Source organism: Jatropha curcas, chromosome 8, assembly GCF_041381405.1.
Source record: "Jatropha curcas cultivar XTBG-Jc1 chromosome 8, XTBG_Jcur_1.0, whole genome shotgun sequence".
In the NCBI taxonomy this organism is placed as follows: domain Eukaryota; kingdom Viridiplantae; phylum Streptophyta; class Magnoliopsida; order Malpighiales; family Euphorbiaceae; genus Jatropha; species Jatropha curcas.
The window spans coordinates 22,156,032-22,163,320 of record NC_143158.1 but is presented as its reverse complement, the minus strand read 5'-3'; the positions used below and the strand labels follow the sequence as shown (position 1 = coordinate 22,163,320).

General features: G+C 34.2%; 2 pseudogenes; both read left to right on the top strand.

Annotated features, from left to right (window-relative positions):
* The first annotated feature begins 513 nt into the window (after positions 1 to 513).
* LOC149494340 (uncharacterized) lies at positions 514 to 2,948 on the top strand (annotated as a pseudogene).
* Positions 2,949 to 3,875: 927 nt separating this feature from the next.
* LOC149494339 (uncharacterized) lies at positions 3,876 to 7,077 on the top strand (annotated as a pseudogene).
* The last annotated feature ends 212 nt before the right edge of the window (positions 7,078 to 7,289 follow it).

The following is a 7,289-nucleotide window of genomic DNA, read 5'->3' as shown; positions in this document are numbered from 1 at the left end:
TTGGCGTGGGCTTCGTAGCAAGGTAGCTATAAGGTCGAGGCCATGGGCCCAACAATTAAAGAAATTGCCAAGTGACCTTTCGAGGATTTTAGATGAGTCTATTCTTGTTAGGAGAAAATTTCTATAATAATTTTTTTTAGGGCAATCTTGATATGCCAAGATTGGGTAGTTAGCAATGTTTTTAATAATTGATTCTTTGTGAATGACTTTATCATATTTCTTTGAAAATATGAAATTAACATTATTCTATTTGTGGTTTGCAATGGAACTTGGTTAGGGTAATTGCTATTTACTCATTAATTATTATTTTTGCTACATTTGCCATACTTATATTATTTCATGTTATATATTGATAATGATTGGAAACATAGTAACCTTTTGACTCTAAGTATGATGTGAGTTATTATTAGTATGTGCAATTGAGTATGAAAATAACATTCTTCATGTATGTATTAAAACATTAATAAGAGCGTGCATGTATTGTCAACATATATAGATTGTGTGTCTATTCAAATGGCATTTGCTACGAAGAGTATGGTTGCTAAACTTAACAAAGGAACCAAGTTGAATGGTGATAACTATGAGATATGGAGTGTCAAAATCCAATATGTGCTGGAAGAGCAAGAGGCTCTTGAACCTTTGAATGAAATTATGGAACAACCTGAATAAGGCAACACAACTCAGCATAAGCGGAACCATGATGCTTATGTAGCTTAGAAAAGAAAGAATTCTTTATCACGTATCACAATGCTAAGTGCAATGGATGATGACATTATGAAGGAATTCAAAAGTTTCCAACTTGCTAGGAATCTATGGGAAGCTTTAAGGAATAATTTTAGCGGTGTGTCCGTCACAAAACTTTGGTCATTCACTATCAAGTTCGACACTTACAAGAAGCATCCTGAACATACAATGAAGAGGCATTTAAGAGAAATGTCCAACATGATAAGTGAGTTACATGATGCTGGTCATGTACTGACTGAGGAACAAAAAATCCAAGCTGTTATATGTTCCTTGCCTGAAAGTTGGGAGCATATGAGGATGCACCTAACACATAATGAGACGATAAACACTTTTAATGATGCTTCACGACATTTAGAACTTGAAGCTGATCAGCTTAATGCTATGCAATCAAGTGCAGTGGCACATGAGGTCAGATCTGATCCACATGGGACTATAGGTCAGAAGTGTAAGTGATTCAATCCAAAAGGCAAGGAAAAGCAGTTTCAAAGGGTGAAAAGGACTAAGCGAAATATAAGTGAAAAGAATAAGCATCCTAAGAAGAAAAACATTGCGAGGGTCAAATGTTTCAATTGTGGCAATAAGGGCCACTATGCTAAGGATTGCAATGCGCCTAAGAAGGTATAACTTATTTACTCAAGTGTGAGTGAAATTTTTGTTGCTAATTCTATTTTTCTAACACAGTACCATCCTTTGTGGATTGTAGATTCAGGAGAAATAGACCATGTGACAAGGGATCGAGAAGCCTTCGTGGGTTTTCGTCGTGTTGCTGGGACAAGATGGATGTATCTAGGAAACAATGCGCGCATTGAAGTGAAGGGAATTGGCATATGCAAATTAGTTTTGCATGGTGGTTAGACCTTACTCCTGCATGACGTCTTGTATGCTCCAGAGATTTGATGAAATTTGATTTCAGTTATTGTTTTGCTTAAACTAGGGTTCAGTTAGCATTTCCATAATAATTCAGTATGTTTGTGTTTGGGATCATCATTTTATGGTTCTGGTTATATCGTGGATAATTTTCTTGTTTTGGATATTGTTCAGAGTACGAATTCCAATGTTAGTTTTTCCTTCTTTATAAATTCACAAAATTATAAGAATGATGTGAATATTTGGCATGCTAGACTTGGCCATATTTGTCAACAAATGGATCGTTTAGCAAAAGTAGGTCTTTTAGCTAATATATATAAGGTAGATTTATCTATCTGTGAACATTGTCTAGCAAGAAAAATAGTAAGAAAACAATTTGGTAAAGGAACTAGAGTTAGCATACCATTTTAATTAATTCATTCTAACGTTTGTGGTCCAATGAATATGAGGGCACGACATGGAGCATATTATTTCATCACTTTTGTAGATGACTTTACATGTTTTGGTTATGCCTACCTAATTTCACATAAATCTAAAGCTTTACAATGCTTTAAGAATTATATCAACTCGATTGAGAATCAATTAGACAAGAAAATCAAAGCATTAAGAACTAACCGTGGTCGGGAATATTTGTCTGATCTGTTCAGACAATTATGTGATGAAAAAGGAATAGAACATCAAGTATTCTAAGAACACCGTAACAAAATAGTATAGTGGAAAGAAGAAATCAAATGCTTCTTGAAATGGTTAGGTCAATGATGGCTCAAGCAAATTTACCTATCGCCTTTTTGGGTGATGCTTTGCTAACAGCCACCTATGCTCTCAATTGTGTACCCATAAATCAGTCATTTTCACACCATATGAGTTATGGGTAGGTAGAGTACCTGATTAAGCATCCTAAAACCTAGGGGATGCGCCGCATATGTTCATGACACTTCTCATAAATATGGAAAATTAGGTCCGAGAGGTAGAAAGAGTATCTTCTTGAGATATTCTGAACAATCAAAAGGATACGTTTTCATAGGTGAGCATGAAAATGGAGGTATAACTGAATTTGAATCACGAGATGCCACGTTCTTATAGAATGATTTTCCTAAACAGAATGAATATGTCGTACTCTTTCTCTATTTGAGACCTTAGATCAGGACTCCGTTGGATCATTTCCTTCGAGTGGGAGGATATTGGTGGAAAATCCATATCCACCGGTAGATCCGAATGAGAGTGATCCTGGTCCAAGTAGGAGTACAGATCTAAGTCCTACTGGAACATTAATGGATCCTAGTTTGATTGGAAGTCCTCTGGATCTTGATGAAAATGTCCTTAAGAGTCACAATTGAGACATAGTAATCGTGGAAACATTCATCGCTGATGTTTTGAGATCGAAGGCATTAATGAAGTTTTTATGATTACCCCACAAGATGATGAGGAAGCAAAGAGTGTCAATGAGGCATTCTCATGTCCAGCCAAGGATAAATGGATAAAAATAATGGAAGAGAAAATGAAGTATATGATCTCGAACCAGATTTGGCAATTGGTAGATCTTCCCAAGGGCGTAAAGCTATTGGGAACAAGTGGGTTCTCAAAATCAAACGTAAAGCTGATGGCAACATTGAGAGGTATAAGGCCCGTCTCATTACAAAGGGGTATATCCAACAATCAAGAATTGACTATGAAGAAACTTTTTCTTCTGTTGTGAAGTTCACTTCCATAAAATTAATTTTGGCAATTATGGCAAACCTTGATCTAGAATTACATCAAATGGATGTAAAGACTGCTTTTCTCAACGGAGAATTGGATGAGGAAATCTATATGGTATAACTAATAGGTTTCCTCAAAGAAGGCTAAGAACACAAGATCTGTAGATTGATGAGGTCAATCTATGGTCTAAAGCAGTCTTCAAGACAATGGTATATTTGTTTTCATAGAACAATTGTGTCAAATGTCTTTTCTATGATTGGCGAGATCATTGTGTTTACACAAAAAGATCAAATGGAAAATTTGTCATCATGTCATTATATGTTGATGACATATTAATAGCTGAAAATGACCTAGAATATTTGACTCATGTCAAAGCTTGGTTATCGTCCAACTTTGAAATGAAGGACATGGGTGAAGCTGCGCATATCCTTGGAGTTAAGATTTCATGAGATCATTCGAGGAAATTATTGTCTCTTTCATAAAAGGCATACGTTTTAAAGGTCCTTGAACGATTCAATATGTGTAACTGTAAACCAATAGATACTCATATTGCCAAAGGTAATAACATGAGTCAGAGATTATGCCCCAAGACTATAGAAGAACAAGATAAACTGAAGCGAGTTCCTTATGCAAACGCGGTTGGAAGTTTAAGGTATGCAATGATGTGTACAAGACCCTATATTTGTTTTGCCGTTGGAATGGTAAGCTGATATCAATCCAATCCAAGTCCAGCACATTGGATAGTAGTTAAAAAGATATTGAGATATCTTAAAGGTACTGGAGACTACTCATTGTGTTATCAAGGTGGTAATTTACAATTGAGAGGCTATACAGATGGCGATTGGGCAGGAGATGTGGATGAGAGAAAATCCTCTTCTAGTTTTGTTTTATTGCTTAACAATGGCGCCATATCTTGGGGTAGCAAGAAACAATCATGTATAGTATTGTCCACAATGGAAGTTGAATTTGTAGCATTTTCTACGGCAGTACAAGAAGCGATCTGGTTGAAGAGATTTTCGGAACATTTATGTGTTTGTGCTATTAGTGAAACAGTTGTAATCAACTATGGCAGTCAAGCAACAATAGCTTATACTAAAGATCCAAAATTTCACTGCAAGACCAAGCATATTGACATAAAATATAATTTTATAAGAGATATGGTTACACGAAAAGAGGTGAATATGAAATGCATATCTACGCATGAAATGGTGGCAGATCCATTGACCAAACCTGTGCCAAGAGATGTATTCAGAGGACATATAAAATCTCAAGGATTGTGTAGATGTTAAATTTTTTCTTTAGCTTTATGACATTTTCACCTGGTTTATTAATGATAAGACATGTTGATTGTTTTATACATACATGAGTGTGAATGTTCTTTATACATTTACTATTATTGATTCATTAAAAGCATGTCAGATAGATACATGATTGACCTCCTCACATGGGTAATCACCTATGTTTATCTATGCGATAAACAAAGTTAAGACTGATTTTATACAATTTGTCTAACTAATAATCAGGAGAACTTGTGCTTAAAACAAATGAGTCGACTCATTTTTTTGAGAAATGATCTTTATAACATGATGATCTTATTATGAATATAATTATTTGTAAATATATTGAAATCTATCTTAGTCGCCAGATGTGAGTTCTTAAGTGTATTGAGTAGACTAGTGAACTCAAGTTAGACATCAAATATGTCTGAACTATCATCTTCATGGTGTTGAAAACATCTATGTTTTAGTAGACATGCACTCTGTGTGGAAGGACAGATAATAACACTGTTACATGTGTGTCATACCACGTGTGCAAGATGATGACCAAATGAGTTGCCAAGGTAAGTGATCTCAAATGTTGGTTATGTGAGCTTCTTATGAGAATAATAGTTCTCAAAACAAGTACCCTTATGACTTTTGACTGATTCTTGAGATATAATTCAGTGATTGCTATCTTAGAGTGTTGCCAAAAAATTATGATTGATGCGATTTAATGGGGCATTTCTAGAAAAGAGAGTTGAATTATGATCGAGAGAATCAATTTGAAGGGAAGATTATTTTGCAGTCACATTTATTTATTTTGTTCACAGGTCAACCGATTATGTTTATGAGCAAACATAATTGTGAACGTGAAAATTTTATAAGATCAATGCTAACATTAAATGTGATAAATAATCTGGGGTATTGTATAATTTTCTACTCTGAAGAGTTTTCCTTTTTTTTCGAGATTTTATATATCTTTAACAAGTGTATAGTAGAGAACTCTCGAAGTATGCTGGTCGCACGGTCTATCTGCTAAGTATGAATGTCCAACTATGTATGGGTCAAGTCTCATCATGTGCGAGTGGAAGATGTTGGAATTAATAGATGGGTAAGGGTACGCCTATGACTAGACTTCTTAACTCGGGTCCATTAATAATACGTTATAATAATTAATATGTCTAATTATTATTATGAGCATTTAAATGAGTTTAAATGTCCTAGCTGGTTATATTTTTAGAGAGTATGTGTTTTAGTTGGATTCCTTCAACATACAGTAATCCAACTAAATTTAAGAGAAAAGGAACACGTTCTCATTCACATTAACACAAAAAGCAGTAACACAAAAAATAATACTCTCTAGAAAACCAGACTCCTCTCTAATCACTACAAGAGACAGTAGGGCTTTTAGACTGTGTACAACAGGAGCAATTCATTTGATCGTGATTGCTTCTTCGGTCGTGATTGCTTCTTCGGTCAGCAAACTGGTAACGCAGGGCTAGAGGTTGTTCATCCATTACGCTACAAGAGGTAGGTATTCGACCCACCTACTTTACATATCATGCATGGATATATGATCGATTGTTTTTGTAATCTAACAGGCCTATTATTTAGAAAACAAATATTAGAAATAGAATAAAGACTTTAAAAATTAGATTTGGTGAAAGTAAAGATTTACTTCATGGTCTTAAAGGATTTTCTTGGAATCCAATTACAAAAACGTTTGATGCGAAGCCTAATGTTTGGGAGCAACTAATTAAGGTATTAATTGTATTATTATTATTATAGTATGATCCTTTAAAAATATACGATAGAAGTTTTCATATTTCCAATATGCCTTTTTTATGTGAATAAATGATGATATTTAATGTATGTAGGAAAAACCAAAAGCACACAAATGGATGCATACGCCAATCTATAACTATGATAAACTGTATCAACCTTATGGCCCACAACAGACAACTGGTCAATATGCTGAGAGTGCAAGAGAAAAGGTGTGTCGTTGGCAAAGAGAGGGAATTTCATCACATATCAACTTAAATGATTCTTTGGGTTATTTGATGTTTGATACTGACGGCAATTCACTGATGACCTGCAAAATAATGAAGGTTATTTAAATGATTTCAATAGTCCAGAGTATGCATCTTCAATTAAGGTATCTATTATGGATATGTGTGATAAGCAATATGAAAGGCTAAACACAAGGATTGAACTAGTGTCAAAAGTATTGAAAAGAGGAAATGTTATTACTGAAAAATCAGTTACAATTATAGAAAAATCGGTTGCAATTGCAAAAAAATCTCTTTCAATCTTTGAACATGGTAGACCGAATTACTATCGAGCGGATGAGGTATATACAGAGTCGAAATTAATTGGGTTGCATTTAGGTCTTTAGATGGATGCATATTTTTACTTATCAAATAATCTTACAAAAATCTGGTCTTTCTTTAGTATCCCTAGAACAAGATGGTTAGATTGGTTGACAAGGACTATAAGTTCGAATACATGAAAGCAAGAAGTTGTTGAAGGAATGACTATCAATACCAATATTGTGTTAATTTTTAAATTAGGTCAGTAAATGAGATGAATATTACAAAATTAACATATTTGGTAGATACATTAATTTAACTTTTATGTCCATCAATGATGATGAATTTTAATATACTATCAATGTAATATAAAATTTTCAGATGCATAGTCATGCATTATAGGTATGATCTT